We start from the raw sequence: 16,548 nt of genomic DNA on the forward strand, positions 1-16,548 counted from the left end.
CGGCATGTGGGATCTTCCCGGACCAGGGCTTGAACCCGTGTCCCCTGCACTGGCAGGCGGGTTCTTAACCACTGCGCCACCAGGGAAGCCCAGACCTCATTTTAATTTAACTAATTACATCTGCAACAACGCTATTTCCAAATAAGGTCACATTCTGAGGTCCTGAGGGAGAGGACTTCAATATATCTTTTTGGGGAACGTTCTGAGGTTCCAGGGGAGAGGACTTCAATATATCTTTGTGGGGAACGTTCTGAGGTCCCGGGGGAGAGGACTTCAATATATCTCTTTGGGGAACACAATTCAACTCCTAACACTTATCAAGACCATGGTGTTTACAGTGGGTCTACCCAGGGAATCCAAGATAACTCTTGATCTCAATAGCCTCTTTTTTTTTTTTTTTTGGCCACTCTGTGCGGCGTGTGGAATCAGTTCCCCCACTAGGGATGGAACCCATCCTATGCCCTGCAGTGGAAGTGTGAAGTCTTAACCACTGGACCGCCAGGGAAGTCCCCCGATCTCAACAGCCTTAAATTAATCACAGCAAAACATTCCCTTTTGTTATGTAGAGTAATATTTTCACGGGTTGCGGGGATTCAGACGTGGACATCTTTGGGGGGCATTATTCTGCCGACCCCACCAGCCCTGTGTCTGAGTTCCGGGCTGGATAGCCAAAGGCTCCGTGGATGCTCCTCCCTTGGTGTTCAATGAGTTATTTTTTAGAATAAGTATGTACGGATCATTGCATGGGACATACTTACACTAAAAAAGGTATTCGATGTTTTTCTGAGATTTAAGTTTAACTGGGTGTCCTGTGTTTTCTGTGTTTCATGGAGTCCGAATTGTTAAAACTCCCCAGTTTGTCACATATTCTGTTGTTTACCAGCATTTCCCACCAGATGGAGCCGTGGTCATATTTATAATCACCTTAACTCATGTACTTGTGATAGGCAACCTCTAAGACGGTCTCCAACGATCCCGCCACCAGCCGTTTACATCCTTCTGAGATTTATACCCCTTTGGGGGTAGGTCAGATGTAGTGGCTGGCTTCTAACAAATACAATACGGCAAAAAAAAAAAAAAAAAAAAAAAAGGTATGTCGCTTCTGGGATTAGATCACAAAGCCTCTGGAGGATGGAAGCTCAAGAAAGTGAGAAAAAAGGAATCATCAGGAGGACCAGGGGTAGCTGTGATGTAGAAGAACAGTGAGAGACACTAGAAGCCAAAGGAAAGTGGCTGTGGAGAAGGAGGAGGGCGTTTATACATTGAACGATCCAACAGACATTTATCAAGTACCTAGAAACTGGAGTTCACAATTTTGTGGGTCAGGAAGTCAGAAAGGCCTTGGTTGGATGTTCATCTCGGCTCTGCGTGGCATCGGCTGAGGCAGCTGGGGCTGGAGGATACATTTTCAAGATGGCTTCTTCACTCACAGGCCTGGAGCTTCGATTCTCCTGGGCCTTCTCACTGCAGGATGCCCTTGGGGTAGTTGCAATTCTTACATGGCAGATCAGGGCTCCAAGAGGTCACAATGGAAGCTGCTTGTCCTCTAAAGGCTGGGTCCAGGACTGGCATAATGTCACTTCTGTCATATTTTGTTGGTCAAAGCAGTCAGGTGTTCTGGCCCAATCAGTCTAAGACCACCAGAAACAAACCTGTTGTGTTATGTGTTAGGGCTGCCGTAACAGTACATATCGCAAACCGGGCGACTTGCGGTAGATACAGTCCTGCTGTTCTCTCACCGACCACCAGATGGCGCGCTGGATCCGATAGCAATACTTGCCATTAGCAGGAGAGTAGACGTTGTGATAAACGCTTTTGTTAATTTAGTTGGGATGAGACTTTCGATTTCTTTGTTAAAAAGCAAGTCTAGAAAAGACTTGGGCCTTTATTTCATAATGTTCGTGGAAGGATAGAAATAGTCTTTTCCTGATTTGATAGAGAAGACCTATGGTTATTTATTCTTTAAAAAATAGACTATTTAATCTTGTTAACACCATGGCAACAAATATCAAGGAAGACAGCCAATCAGAAAAGTAGGCTTCTTTGGGAGGTTATTTTTCTTTGGAAATTGCAACAGTTTCTAAGAGAATCTCCCAGACTCTTGTTCAAATTCTCTTTCCAAGGACAGGCTTAAATTGAACAGAGAACAGAGGAGGCTGGTAACAGGAAAATTCACTCAAGCCTCCTGGCTGTACAGGAAAACAATATGGATGTTTGGGGATTATTCTCAATCTGCCACTTTATGGAAACTGATTTTTATTTTATTTTTTAATTTTAATTTTTGTCTTTTGGCCACACCATGCAGCTTACGGGGATATTGGTTCCCCGACCAACGTCCTGGGCAGTGAAAGCGCAGAGTCCTAACCACTGGACGGCCAGGGAGTGCCCTCGAAGCTGATTCTTTAGAAAGACTTATGATAAGAGGTAGTAACCCTCCCACTGAAGCTGCAGGAGAGAAGGGACAGCTTCATCTCTCTCTCTTTGTTTTAATGTTTAACAATTATTTTTGTGGGCTTCCCTGGTGGCGCAGTGGTTAAGAAGCTGCCTGCCAGTGCAGGGGACACAGGTTTGAGCCCTGGTCCAGGAAGATCTCACATGCCATGGATCAACTAAGCCCATGCGCCACAACTACTGAAACCTGCATGCCTAGAGCCTGTGCTCTGCAACAAGAGAAGCCACTGCAATGAGAAGCCTGCACACCGCAATGAAGAGTAGCCCCCACTCACGGCAACTAGAGAAAGCCTGTGTGCAGCAATGAAGACCCAATACAGCCAAAAATAAATAAATAAATAAAATAAGTTTATTTAAAAAAACTTATAAAAATTATTTTTTCGGTGGGCATGAGTGCACCTCAGTCGTTAATAATGTTGATTGGCTGATCTAACAATCACTTCCAGCCCCTTTCCTACATACTACTGTGATACTATAAAAGCTAAAAAAGCCAGCTCCGTTCTTTCCCAGACTCCCCTGCAGCTACTGGTATGCAGTGAGCCAGTTCTGGCCAATGAGTATGCTGAGGGCTTTTGGGAAATATTTTCGCTGCTGGATAAAAGAGGAGAGGCATGAGAGGAAAGGACTCTCTCATCACCCCCACCCCCCTGCTTTTTGCTTTTTGTGTGAAAAGGTGATGCCTGGAGCTTGGCAGCCATTTTGTAACCATAAGGCAACAAGCTGGAAGGCAAAAGCTAATAAGTGGAGGAATAGAAACATTCTAGGTTCTTGATAACATACTTGACCGATTAAACCCAGAAGCCTCCTTCCTCCAAAATTTTAGTTAAAAAGCTAAGAAATATCCTTTTTGCTTATGTCTGCTGTCAGTTTGGTTATCTGTAACTGGTAGCTGAAACACCCCTTGCTGATCCATGCTCCTTTCCAGATTGCGCTAGAGCAGAGCTCCCAAACTCAGATATCCAGAAACCAGGTAGCTTATGTGAAAATGAAGCTGCTATAACTTTATTTTCCTTTTACTTACATAAACTTATAAAAGGAGAAAAAGCACACCAATCCGTTTCTTAACTCCAGGAGACCCTTCCCACTTTCTGGACAAGGTGAGTTAATTATAACAGGATTAGTGATGCTTTAATCAGGGAGTTAAATATTTCCAGCTGGAGTGATGCATTCTATTTCCTATTTTTTAGATGTACAGTGAATGAAGTTTCTCACCACAAATATTTTTTTAAATTAATTAATTTATTTATTTTTGGCTGCTTTGGGTCTTCGTTGCTGTGCGTGAGTGGGGGCTACTCTTCGTGGCGGTACGTGGGCTTCTCATTGCAGTGTGGATCATGGGCTCTAGGAGCACAGGCTTCAATAGTTGTGGCATGTGGGCTCAGTAGTTGTGGCTCACGGGCTCTAGAGCACAGGCTCAGTAGTTGTGGCGCATGGACTTAGTTGCTCCGCGGCCTGTGGGGTCTTCCCAGACCAGGGCTCGAACCCGTGTCCTTTGCATTGGCAGGCGGGTTCTTAACCAGTGCGCCACCAGGGAAGCCCCTCTCACCACAAACATTTGAAACACACTTTGTAGGAACTATGGCCTCAGGGTGAAGAGTTACATTCCAGAAGGTATCAACACAAAACCAGTAAGGTTAAAATGGCCTCTTACAGGCAAGCTTCTCATTCATTCATACATTCATTCATTCATTCAACGAACATTTATTTTCTCCTCTGTGCCACACACAGTGCAGGGCATTGGGGATTTAACAGTGAACAATCAGGCACTGGTCCCTGTTTGTAAGGATCTTACATTCTTGAAACTTAACCAGAACCTTCCCCCACCTGCCCGGAAAATATTTGTGTCAACAGTCTCTCCAGGCCAGAGTTTCCTATTGTTATGGGCTGAATTGTGTCATTCTCCAAATTCATATGTTGAAGTCCTAACCCCCCAGCACCTTCGAATGTGACTGTATTCGGAGATAAAATGCTTAGAGAGGCAACTAAGTTAAATGAGCTTAAATTGGATTAAAAGGCCCTAATCCAATAGGACTGATGGTATAAGAAGAGGAAATTAGGACACAGACACACACACAGGGCAGAGCTTGTGAGGACACAGGGAGAAGACAGCCACCTGCAAGGCAAGGAGAGAGGCCTCAGAAGAAACCAACCCTGCTGACACCTTGATCTCAGACTCCTGGCCTTCAGAATTGTGAGAAAATTAATTTCTGTTGTTTAAGCCACCAGGCTGTCATGCTTTTTTATACCCATCAGCACCTTTGGAACTTGCAGCCAACAGCTTCAACCATAGTCCTAATCAATGCAGAATGTAAGTCCTTGAGAATTATTTTTAAAAATTTCCAAGAATTCCCTGGTGGTCCAGTGATTAGGATTCTGTGATTCCACTGCAGGGGGCACGGGTTTGATTCCTGGTCAGGGAACTGAGATCCCACATGCTGCGTGCAGCCAGAAAAAAGAAAAAAAAAGGATTAAAAAAATTCCACCAGAAGATGAGTGATTCGTCACCATGCATATATCCCCAAGCTTCCTGTTGGAAAACAGGAAACTGTTCTATTAATCAGCCATACATTCCTCCTATACTCTTGGGAAGTCCTTCTTTGAACAGTCCCAAAAGGCTTCTGGATTTGCTCACTTTCCTGGGGGCATAGTAAGCCCAAATTACAAATACATAGGTTTCCCTCAGCCATTAGATCTAAATCTTCTGCTACAAAGGATTTGTTTTGGGTGGGGTTCTCTACCCTCCATCAAATGGTATAGTATAGTTTAGGGAACAAACTCTTAGTGCCTCAGCTGGGATTCTCAACTGCAGCGTCTACCCACAGCCTCTCCATGTGGCTCGGCCTTCCCAAAACTCGGCGGCTGGGTCTTCTGACAGAGTTTCCCGAGAGCAAATGTTCCAAAAGTCCGTAGGCAGAAGCAGGCAGCCTCAATGTGACTACCGCTTCATTCTAATAAACTCCACCTCCAGATGGGAAGAAGGATAAAGAATTTGCACTTACCTTTAATTCATCACATTACTCTAGTAATTTTACATGCATTAACACCATCAGTCCTCAAGCAATCGCACGATGTTGACATCATCGTTAGGTCATGGTTACAGATGAGGTTCTGAGATGCAGAGTGGTCCCCGGCCTGGGCAGCCCTGCTGTTATGTCTTCTTCCAGCAGAAGGCGCTCCAAACCCACGCATCATCCCAGCCTCCGGCTCCTAACACCCTCATAGCCAAGGCTTAGGTTTATCTCGTGCCCTGGGCTGTACTAAATGCTTTTCATGAACGATCACAGCCCAACCTCACAAGAACACCCGAGGCTGAATTTTACAGATGAGGACGTTGAGGCTCAGGGCAGCGAGGGGCTCAGCTGAGGACAGTCTGATCCTCAAACCTGACAGACAAGTGCACAGCCTAGTGCAGGAGACAAGAGCTCAAAAGCCCCACGGAAAGAGGTTTTGCCTTTGCTGTGTGACGGTGGAGGGTTAGATTATTCTATCTTTCCATTCGTTCACCGATCCTCTAAGGAGGGTACACATTCCTGATTGTCGCCAAGTAGCTGGCGACTCCCAAGAATCAAGGCGGCTTGTGATTTGCCTTGGTCCAGTTGCGAGGGGATGTGCCGAGTGCCCGATACCAGCGGAAGCTGTGACAGACGCTGCAGGTTTGGCCATTGACCTGCCAGCGTCAGAAGAAGACGCCCAAATGAGGGTTGCCCCTTAGGCTTCTAGAATGCAGAGTATCCACAGCCCACTGCACAGATGTGTAACAACACGCCTGAGAAACAAACCTTTGCTGCCGCGAGCCGCTGAGATGTCGGGGTATTTGTTACAGCGACACCTACAGTCACAGCTGTGACTCATAAGCAGTGAGTCAATCAGAAGCAGCCCCACACGCCCCCGCCACCCCCCGCGTGTCTCCAGCAGGTCATAGGTAACCTGTGCTAACGCAGTACAAGTCAGCACGGGATGCGCTCGATTTTATAAACCAGAGTGGATTCGGAGCTGTTTCTATAGCAACCACACTCTGCCCCGCTTTCATTGTCACGTGATTTCTGGAGGGGGCAGGAAGAGGCAGAGTGCATCCAGAGAGCTGGGAATTACTGAGCTTAATGGAACAGGCTTTGGAGCCCAGAAGGTTTGGGTTCAAAGAGCCCAGCTCTGACACGCACCCTTTGTGTGATGATGCAGAAGGCTCTAAACTTCTCTGGGCCTCATTAAAATGGAAATCATAGTAACTCCATTATAGGGGTGCTGCACAGAGTCCATGAGATCAGGCGTGGGAAGCACTTGTATAGCACATTCCATGGTATGTGAATCGATTAGGAATAGTTTTCTTGGTGACAGTCAGCCCAAACTTGCCAGCCAAAGGGGTGAGGTATCTTAGAAGAGGATCCTTAGCTCTCAGTAGAGGTATCCCTAGCCAATGCCGCATGGAGAAGAGATGAATGTGTGCAAAATATTTGTTGATTTAAGGCATGAAGTTTTGGGGTAGTTTGTTATACAGCAATAGATAACCAGAACATGTATGAAATACTGTTTACTGCCTATCCACAAAGCTATCCCTGCCCCTCTTTCTTCCTAACAAAAACTGGATTTTATTCAGGTGTCAGACAGAGCTTCCTTGACCTTAATCAACTCCACCCTTTGTCAGGGGGGTAGCCATGTGATCACGTACCGGTCAAAGTGATATAAAAAAGGAGGTCTGCTGGGGGCTTCTGGGAAAAGGCTTTCCTACCGTTAAGGAGGAGAAATTTCCTGCTTTCTGCATTCCCCTACTTCCTGTCTTTGAACATCGTGTATGAATATGATGTCTGGAGCTGCTGCAGCCATTTTGTGACAATGAAGAGAAGCCAGGGAAATTGCACACTCTGAAATTCACATTGTTGAGCTGCTAAATCAAACCCAGCACCTCCCACTGCTTGACTTCTTGCTCTGTTTAAATCACTACTAAATGAGTATTCTTTAACTTGTCCCTGAAAATGTTCCTAATGAGGCACTGGGCTTCCTTTTTGCCCTGTAATGAATCTCTGCTGTAATTTCCCTATCTGTCTCAATGTGCCCTAGATCTAGACAGGACGGAAACTGTGAATTCCTATGTAACCAGAAGGTGCTGTTAAGAAATGAAGGAATCTGCCCTTGAGCCCATTACATACCTTTTACCTCTTAGTCCCAAGCAAATCCTTATATGCATGAGCACGTGCTGTGATGGAGAATGGAGAAAATCCCAGGAACTGCCAACCATTTCTCCCCCTGTGCAAATGCAGCTTTAATTTATATGGGTTTGGCAGAAAATGAGCCAAGAAATGATAAAGATCTCTGTGGTGATCTTACAATATGACCACAAATTCTTTGATGCTCTTCCCTTCAAGAGGTGGAGCTTAATTCTACTTAGCCCAGCATCGTCTCATCCTACTTGCTCAGGATGAGATGATGCTGGGCTAAGGGCCAGGCGGGGGCCCAGGCACTGAAGAAGCAAAGGACACTGGGTGTAAAACAGAGACAGGGTGTTTCCAGGGTGTTCTGGCCACACATCAGCCATGACACGTGGGCATCTGTTTACCCAGCCTTAGACGCTCCCCTCCCCCATTGCACGGAGCACCCAGAGACCAGGTCAGGTGCTTAACTCAGTTGACTGCAGGATCCCAGGTGACACAGGGAGAAGTCACACGTGGGGCCTCGCCACCCCACACATTGCCGGAGGCTGCTCAGCCCAGGGCCAGGCCCCCAAGGTCCCTCAGCCTCCCGGGGAGGAAGGGGCTTCGTCCCCAGCCCCAGGTCCACCCTGGCCTGTTCCAGGGTCAGCTCCTCTCTGTCCCCGGGGAGGTCCCTGTAGCCCAGAGGGGGCCACTTCCGACCACGACCGGGGAAGCAGCTCCTGAGTCAGCTTCTGCCCCGGGTGTCCCGAGGTGGGGCTCGGACCGTCCAGCTGGGCTGCGGGGACACACACCCCCCCCCAGGCCCCTGTGCCTCCCTCGAGATGTGCAGGGCTCCCTCCGGCACGGGAACTTGGACACAGATACACAAATGGCCCCAGGACAAGGGGACCTGGAGGGGCAGTGGTGGAGATGGCGATACAGGGAAAACATTGCGATGGGCAGAGGGGGCTGGTGCCCGTGTCACCACACGGACGCGGACACAACCCGGAAGCGTCTTCACTTGGACAGCACGTGCTGACCCCTGACAGCGCCAGGCCAGGTTACTTGGGGGGACTCTAAGGCCAGGCTGTGGGCATTTCCTTTCTGGGGGCATTTCCTCCCCTCTAAAGACAGGTCCTGGGGCAGCTCCGACACTGGCCCAGACCAGCCTCAGCCCCTCACAGGTTCCCCCTCAGAGTTCCCTCTGGCCTTTGATTTACTCAAACAGCGAACTGGAGAACCCTATCACCTTAAGTCAGGGGCTACCAGGCCAGCGCTGAGGGCACAGTCAGCCCACGGGAGGTGGGGGCAGCTCGTGGGACGTGCAGGGGGACCCACAAGCCCATGGGGGGAGCACCGCCTGGTACTGCAGAGAAAAGCCAACACTCTGTATGGGAATTGTCCCAAATTGAAAATGTCGCAAATAGGACGTCCCTGGTGGCGCAGTGGTTAAGAATCCCCCTGCTGATGCAGGGGACACAGGTTCATGCCCTGGTCCGGGAAGATCCCACAGGCCACAGAACAACTAAGCCCGCGCACCACAACTACTGAAGTCCACGCGCCTAGAGCCCGTGCTCCACAACAAGAGAAGCCACCGCAACGAGAAGCCTGAAAACTGCAACAGAGTAGCCCCGTTCGCCGCAACTAGAGAAAGCCCGCGCGCAGCAACGAAGACTCAACGCAGCCAAAAATAAATAAATATTTTTTAAAAAAGAAAATGTTTCAAATAATACCCATTTTTTGAAAACACCGTGCAGGTTGAGTGACAGATTCGGTGTCTGGGCACCAGCAGGTGGCTCTGGCCTTGAGGAGCTGGCGCATGTGTACCAGCTACACTTCAGATGGGCAGGGCAGGTGTGGGTCTCTCTCTCTCTCTTCCTTCCCCTCCTTCCTTGGTCCTGGTCACCAGAGCCCCGCCCCTCCCTTTCCCTCCCTCACCTCTTTTCCCCTCCCCCAGGAGCAACCCCTCTGCCTCTCAGGCTTCTCTTCCTGGAATCATCTCCTCCCCCAGCAGGGAGGTTCAGCCTTCCTGACTGAAGGCTCAGCTACATCCTGACACCCCCGCGCGGCTGGGTGGCCGAGCTTCCATCACAGAGCCCGGCCCCCATCAGATTGGGGTGGAGGACAGGGGCACGGAGACGCTGGCCAGAAGCATGAGTCTGGAAGGGATCGGGGCTCTACGAACAGCCAGAAAGAACTCACTGGCACTGCTGGCCTCCCCCAGTGCCCGGTGTCCACGGACACGCTCACCCCCGCGCTAACGCGGGAGACCCAAAGACAATCCCGCTGGGGGGGGCCTGAGACCCCGTCCCATCACCTAGGGCTGCTGCCTCCGCGGGCGCCCGTTACACTCTTCCTTCTTCCCTTGGACTCGCTCGCGCCACCTGCAACGGAGGGACTGAAAGGACAGGGGAGCGAGCGGTGGGCGGGCGCGCACTTTAGAGCTCAGTGCCCACGGTTCAGCGGTTGCCGCCTCCGCGGCGGGGAGGGCCGAGGGGCGGAACTGGGGCCCCACCGGCAGCGGCAGCCTCGCCGTGGCCTTAGCGGCACTTGGGGGGCAGCCTCTTGCCCCGACCAGCCTTCTTCCCACGCGTGGACTTGGAGCCGGCGGGCGGCCGAGCCCTGGGCTGGCCGCCCTTGGCCTGCGCCCCAGCGCCCGCGCGTCCCTTCCTGCTATTGCTTCCTGCCGCCTCGTCCTGGGCTTCCGTCTCGGGAGGGATGCCCAGCCCGCCGGGGCCGCCGCCTCCACCTCGGGTTTTGCGGGTCCCCGACGGGGCGGGAGCCGCTGCCCAGCCCGCCCGATCCGGGGCCCTAAAGGCCAGGCGGACCCGCTTGGCCCGGGGCTTCCTGGACGCGCGGTCCTCGGCCTCAGACTCCTCGCTCTCCACGTCCTCCGACTCCCTTTCCCGCGGGCCGCCCGCAGCGCCAAGACCTCCCCCAGGTTGCCTTTGGCGCATCTGAACCTCCCGCTCTGCCAGGCCTTTTCCTTTTCTTCCTATCACCTCAGCCACGTCCCGGGCATCCAGGAGCACCGCTAGCTCCAGGAGGCCGCCCTCATCTTCCTCGTCCTCGCCCCAGCCCCGCAGCGGGCCACCGGGAGCCTTCTTCCCTTTGCAGGTGGTCCGAGGTTCAGCCCCGGTGGAGATGCATCCCAGCAAGTGAGCGCCGTCTTTGGCCTTCCTCAGGACCACGGCGTCCACCTGGCGGCCTGCCTCCTCCACCTTCACTCGGGTTCCGGAAGTGTCCTTGGCCATGACGGACAAGACCTCGGGCAGGGCAGCTTTCTTGTCTTTCTTTCCGCTCCAGCCCAGCGACTCGATCACAGAAGCGATTTTCAACGTCTCCTTGCAGGTTTTGATGTCTGATGAAATCCTGTAGACCATGATGTCTAGAACTCGGGGTTCTCCATGCCCTTCTGGGTGACCTGGTTGCTTCATTCCTCAGACTCACCTCCTGAAGCACTGCCCTTGAGCACCTCATCAGGTGTGTCCCTCGTGGCCGTGAGAGCCACCGTGTTGCAGATGCCGCTTCTGGCTTCTGTGATCAGCTCAAGCTGATCACATCGGGGGGCTCTTTCTGTCACTTTCTTCTTGGCTTTGTCCAAAACGGTCCCCAGGGCCAAGAACTCCATGGAGACTGTCTGCCTCATCCACGTCTCTCTGCACGGCTTCCTCGCAGCCGTTTGGAGTGTTGCGTAGAGCGCGCTGGCATTGCCACTTATCCCCGCCCAAGTCCTCCTCTTCCACCTCTGCGAGCTCGATGCCCAGGCTCTGATGGAAGAATCCTTCAGCTTCTCTTTTGCAGAGGTAAATGGCGGTCCTCCTCGGCCCCTCTTTTTGTCTCTGGCTCTATTTCTGAGACCCCCCCCGCCCCGCACTGCCCTTGCTAGCCCTGCTGGCTGCACCAGGAACGGGGCCTGGGTCTCTGAATCGGCAGGTGAGTCCCCGGGGGCCCTGGCCACTGCGGCCCGTGGGAGCCTTCCATGCAGCAGCTGCCTCAGGACAGTTTCTTCCGCCTCAGGACTCTCGTGTCCTTGCACAGAACCCTCCAGACGCCGTCCTTGCCCGGGGTCCCCCTGGGGATGGCACCGTGATTAATGTCCGCCACAAACTCCATGAAGGCGGCCTTGGCCTTCTCCTCCCTCACGTCCCTCGTGTTCCTCAACCTGAACGTTCCCTGGCGCGGGAAGGCTGGCTGCAGGACGGCTTCGATGGCTGCCTTTTCCAGGTCCTCCGGGATGCTGGTGACCAGCAGGGCCCTGTGCACGTCCACAGCCAGCCCCCTGCATGAGTATGGGCCTCCTGGGTGACGGATCACTACTCTCCCTCCCACTCCAGCCAAGTGTGACACACACCCCCTCCCGCTTCGTCCTGCCAGTTTTTCCGCATCTACATCAGAGTGGGCAGCAGGCTTTGGCTCCCGGGCACTGGCAGCTCTCCTTCCCCCACGGGCTACTGCCGGTTCCATGACAACCGCTTTCAGGCTGTTGCCAGGGTCTGAGCATTTGTTTTGAGGAACCCAATGAAAATGAGAATATTCGCCTTGTAGTTTCACTGGGCAGGCCTCACACAGAAAACTCAGCCCCGCTCACTCGCGGATCAAGTCTCAGGAGGTCCAGGCCTTAATGGGGGGTGATCAGCCCTCATTCGGGGTTACTCCGGGTCTGGAGTGAGTTTGATGCTAGGGCCAGGAGGCGGGGTCTGGACTGAAGCTGAGGCCGGAGATGGGAGTGCAAGTGGCAGGTCTGTGTCCCGGTGGGGCTAAGGGCCCCGAGGTGGCTGTGTGAGATGGAGGCTGAGCCCGAGCAGTGGGCCAGGCCTGGTTCAGGCGCACGACTGCTGTCCGGGTTTCACAGCCCTCCGGGCAGCCACAGCTACCAGGACTGCGGTGGGACCTTCTCTGTAGATCAGAGCAGGTGGGGTGCTCAGAGGGCAAGGCATGCTCGTGGGAAGGGCCTGCGGCCACTGCAAATCATATCATAGTGACCCCCAGGGGGCCACTTGAATGATATCTCAGTAATTACCGCATTAACACCTCAAGCGCTACCTCCAGAACTGCCCCTTCAAGCCTTAGGGCCTGTCCCTGCCCTCCCCCTCCCCTCCCCTCCCCTCCCCCTCCCCTCCCCTCCCCTCCCCCTCCCCTCCCCCTCCCCTCCCCTCCCATCCCCCTCCCCTCCCCTCCCATCCCCTCCCCTCCCCTCCGCCTCCCCCTCACTTGGGACCTGGACACACTGTGGTGGTGACCCAGGCCCCAGGCTGCAGGATGAGCCCCAGGTAATGACATTCGTTCATTCCCTCCTTCCCTCTGGGCAAACTATTAGAAATAAAATCAGATTCCTTTCTCCTCAGCCCACCTGATGGCTGAGCTGCCAGTCTGCGCAAGCGTGGGCCCATCCAGCAAACACTGACCGAGAACTTTCCTGCCGTTGGGATTCTTCCAGAGCAGCAAGACCGCCTTTACTGGTTCCCTGTTGGCATGAGACCTGGGGCCCCAGGAATGAGGCAAAAAGCCTCAGGAACCTATGGCAGGTGACGGTGCCGGGTCTGAGAAGTCAGGAAGACCCTTCCCTGGTCCCCTCAAGTCCTGCTCCAGCACTTCGAGCCAGAGGTAATGTCTGGCAGGGTACTGAGAGGCCCCTGTGCCCCTCCTTCTTGGGGGCTTGGAGAATGCTTTAGGGGGAACAAATTACACAGGACACTTTGAGTTCCAAGTGCAGAAACCGAAGTTGTCCTGGATTAAGCAGAAAAGGGAATTCATTGGCTCACGTTACTGTAAAGTCCAGGTTGTATTAGCTTCAGTCATGGCTGGTTCCAGGGCCCCTTCATTCATTTATTCAACCAAAGACTCTGGCCCAGCTCCCATTGGATCAGCTGGGTCATGTGCCTGCCCCTGCACCAATCACAGGGACTGGAGAGGGAGGGAGTGCTTTGATTGGCCAGGCTGGGTCATTTGCCTGCCCCTGCACCAATCACAGGGACTGGAGAGGGAGGGAGTGCTTTGATTGGCCAGGTTTTGGGGAGTGGTGGGTGAGGGTTAGTGATTCCCACAGGAACCACCTGGCTCCCTCCACATGAGGGAGGGGATGCCACAAGGAGAAATGGAGGCAAATCACTTAGGAGACGGGGGTGGGAGTGTGGGGGGTGGATACTGGGCTGGAAAGCAGGAGATTCTGTCCCCAGGGGAGGAAGGGCAGTAGTGAGACTCACTGTACCTGGATAGGGGAGGGCCTGAAAGGGAGTATGGGGCCCTCTCCTTGGCTGGGGGTGTCTGTTGTCGAATCTCTGGAACACTGGTTGGGGAAGAGCATTCACCCTTTCAGGTGCTCACTGAAGCATTCCCGCCCAGAGACTTCATTCACTCATTCATTCAGTGTTTCTCTAGTGGCTGTCCTGGGACCCACCTGTGCAGGTCGCTGGGAGCAGTGATGACTGAGGCAGGCTCTGCCTCCTGGAGCTCAGGAGCGGAAGCGGAAGCGAGTGCTAGGAGGGAAACGCCTGCATTCTCAGGGGAGGTGGGTCGGAAGAGCTGCAGCTGATTCTGGATTGGGGCCAGCTTCCCGAAACAGGTGACACTGAGCTGAGTCTGAAGGGAGGAGGTGACCCTCTGTGAAGTAGGGAAGAAGTGTTTTCGAGGGGGTTGGTGTATGAAGACCCCAGTGGCTGGATGGAGGACAGGAGACCTAAAGAGCTGAGGGGAATGAGGTGTGGCCGAGTGGGGGAAGAGGCAAGGCCAGGTCCACGGGGAATTGTGAGTTGGTTACACCAGGGATGTGGCCAAGGAGCAAAGGGCGGTTGGGTCTCCAAGGCCAGAGTGGGAAGCTTCTCTGCAGTTTAGGTGCTGTGTGACGCTGGGAGAGTCAAACAACATCTCTGAGCCTCACTTTCCTCCTTTGCACGATACTTTGAGCTGCTGTGTTGGCTTAGGCACGTGGAGGGTTTAGCACACGTCCTGGGGTGCAGTAGGGCTTTCAGTAGCGGTTATTGGTATTAATCCTCTTCAGTATCGTAATACCTTTTTGTACGAAGAGCGAGCTGAGTCGCTGCTTTAGGGATTTGCTGGGTCAGAGCATCCTCTGGTGGGCACAGGGAGACGTGGCTCAGAGAAGAAAGATGGACTGAAGGTTTAAATTTTAAAGATCTTTCTTCCCTCTCTCCCTCCGTTCCGTTCTCCCTGTCGTCTTTCCTTCCTTCCACACACATCCCCCCAGAACCTGCTTCCACCTATCTGGAGCCCCAGTGGTGACTGTGACAGCCCAGGCCCTGCCCTCCCTAGTGTGTGTGTGGGCGGAGGGGTGCCCGTCATAGGACACTCCTGAGTAGAGCTTAACACGGAAGCCGGATACTTTAGGCTGGAAAGAGACCCGGGAGGAGGGCGGGACCGCAGTATGCAGAGCCTCATAGGACAAGGCGAGGAGCCTGTGCTTTCTCCCGAGGGCACTGGGGAGCCATAGAGAGGTTTAGAGGAGAGGAGAGACAGGGTCAAGTTTGTGATGTCACGTGGAGGATGAATGGGAAGGGCGGGAGTGGGGCTGGATCAGACTCTCGCCCTCCCTCGGAGTCTTCCCAAGTCTGGCAGTCTGATGGCAGCTCCCCGACACACACCCACGGACCTGGCCCAAGTCTCCAGGCCAGTGTCCACACACAGAGCTCCAGGTGGCGGTGGCACCCCCTCAGCCTGCAGGTCCAAGCTCCCTGCGCCCCAGGGCAGGTTCGGTTGGCCTTGGTGAGCCTGAGGGAGAATCTGGCGGGTCCCTCCGGGCGGGGTCCGTCCCTTCATGGGCAGGAGCAACCTTCCCGGCTCCAATAGCGGGGCGAGAGTGGGCGAGGGGTGAGGCGTCGCTTGGTCCCTGCATGCTCTCTGGCGGTCTCCTTGTGGAGTTGGTGGGTTTGTTCCCGTGTTATAGATGAGGATGTGGGTGTTTCGGGCTGAGGCATGTGTAGTGTATCTGTGTGTTTCATTTGTTAGGGCTGTGTGTGTCTCTCTGTGGATGTAGGTGGGGCGAGTCTCGGGGTGCCAATGAATGGGTTTCTGTGTCTGTCTCTGGTTATGTGCGAATTGTGTGTGTGTGTGTGTGTGTGTGTGTGTGTGTGTGTGTGTGTGTATGTTTGTAGGAGGGAATAGAGTAGCTCAGTCCAAGTGTGTGTCAATGTCACCTTGTGTGAATGCAAGTGAGTGTGTGTGAGCCAGTGTGTGTTTTGTGTGTGTTAGTGTGACTGTGGTACGGGCTGACACGAGCCTGATGCCCACCTTGAATCTAGCAAACCTCCAACACCAGCCCCTTCAGTTTGGGGGGGCGGGGAGATAGATCCGATGCCCGAACCTGGGACTCCCTCCCTCAACACTCTTCCCCCTCTCAGGGATGTACCAGGTCCCAGAACCGCGGGGAGGGAATAGTGGGGGGGCTGCGCGCGCAGTAGATGAAGTTCTGCGGCGCCCGTATTGACCACCAGGCGGCGCTCCAGGGCCGCTACTTAAAGACGCACCTGCGAAGGCGCTTCCCCAGCGTTCAAGTGCGCGGGCGAAATAATTTGCTTAAGTTGATTCAGCTCTGAAGTGGGGTGCTGGGGTTCAACACTAACAGCAAGAACAACAATAGCTGTTATTTATATATCTCTTAATACATGCGCCTTGATGATTTCAACGCAAGTTTAGGTGCCCTTACTGTGCCCATTTTACAGATTCAGAGAAGGCAGATGACTTGTCAGAGTCACACAGAGCCGGAATCTGAACCCAGGCGATCTGGCTTGACTCAAGTCACGTCCGTGTGACTCCAGGGTCTGTGAGCGGACCCCTTCCTTGCCGTCTCCGCAAACTCTGGGGGGAGGGGAAAACTGGGTGTGGAGGAGCGAGGGACGGGGAGAGGCCAGGGTGAGCTGGGGCAGATCATTAGGGGCCCGAGGCACCGGGATGGGGACGGTACACGGTCTTGGGGCTCGCCGTGGTCTCTACGCAAGCTGCCCCCATTGCGGTC

At 53.3% G+C, this 16,548-nt stretch overlaps 1 pseudogene; it reads right to left on the reverse strand.

Annotated features, from left to right (window-relative positions):
• Positions 1-10,095: 10,095 nt before the first annotated feature.
• LOC137215493 (paraneoplastic antigen-like protein 8B) lies at positions 10,096-16,541 on the reverse strand (annotated as a pseudogene).
• Positions 16,542-16,548: the final 7 nt, after the last annotated feature.

This window comes from Pseudorca crassidens, chromosome 20 (genome assembly GCF_039906515.1).
Source record: "Pseudorca crassidens isolate mPseCra1 chromosome 20, mPseCra1.hap1, whole genome shotgun sequence".
Classification (NCBI taxonomy): Eukaryota; Metazoa; Chordata; class Mammalia; order Artiodactyla; family Delphinidae; genus Pseudorca; species Pseudorca crassidens.